The sequence below is a fragment of the Lipotes vexillifer genome, unplaced genomic scaffold, assembly GCF_000442215.2.
Source record: "Lipotes vexillifer unplaced genomic scaffold, Lipotes_vexillifer_v1.1 scaffold914, whole genome shotgun sequence".
Classification (NCBI taxonomy): Eukaryota; Metazoa; Chordata; class Mammalia; order Artiodactyla; family Lipotidae; genus Lipotes; species Lipotes vexillifer.
The window spans coordinates 1,063,073-1,064,206 of record NW_006780388.1 but is presented as its reverse complement, the minus strand read 5'-3'; positions in this window follow the sequence as shown (position 1 = coordinate 1,064,206).

Genomic DNA, 1,134 nt, shown 5'->3' with positions numbered 1-1,134 from the left:
GCCGAGTAGATCGCGCTCGAAGCCCCGGTCGGGTCCGCGACAAGATGGCGGCTGTTGATTCCTCAATTAAAAAAAAAAGAAAGTTTTTTTTCTTCTCTTTCCAGAGCCTGAACGGGGAGGGGGAGGGGGCGGGGCACGCCGGTGCGTCACCCCCCCGAGGCGTCACCACGCACGGCCCCCGCCCCGCCCCCTCCACCTGCGCCTGCCGCAGCGGAAAGAGCCGAGCACGCTCGGACGGAAAGGGCCGAAGACGCGGTCGCTGTGCGTCGTGCCGCCGGGCGGCGGGGCTGCTGGGCTGCCTGGCGGGGGCCGGGACTGCGGGACGCCGGGCGCCGGGCACCGCCGCCACTTTTGTTCTGACGGCGACTGGGCGGTGAGGGCTCTGGCTACGGCCTGGTCGCGAGCCGGGCCCCCAGGCGCGGAGTCGGCGCCGGCCGGGCCCGCCTGTCCCGCAGGGCGACTCTGCCAGGTCCCGGCTCCTCACGCCCCTGCCCCGCGACCCTCCTCCGCGACCAGGCCTGGCCACTTCCCCTCGCCGGATGCCAGCGATGTGTCGTGGCCTCTGCAGGTTACATACTGCTCTCGGGTCCGCCTGCGAGCGGGTGCAGATGGGGAAACTGAGGCAGGAAGTGGCAGGGCCGGAATTCGAACTCCCCCACGTGAAGTGAGGGGGGCGCAAGACTCCTGAGCCCCTGTTCCCCAGCCCGATGAGATGGGGTCACCTGCATCGGGAGTTGGTGAGCGCTGCCTCCCAGACGGACGCGCTCAGCCTGCGCCCGGCCCAGAAGGTCCCATTACATTAAGGCTTAGGGCCTCGACGACCGGGGCGCGCCCCCCACCCCCACCCCAGGACAACCACCTGGACCCCACAGGTGTTCCAGACAGGTGTGGAGTCCCAGGGAGACCAGCCCGCGTGGCCACTCCCCGCAGGACAGTTCCACAAAAATCTAAGGTGTTCACACATCTCAGCTCCTTATCTGCTTCTCACAACTTGCCAGCGCTTCATCCGAAGTCCTTACCCGAAAGGTATCACCAGCAACCTGTTTCCTAAGCTAGAATCCTGTGAGTCAGCGCCGACTCCTCCCTCTCTCCCACCCACCAAGCAACCTGCCTTCCCAGGTCCTCTACCTGGAC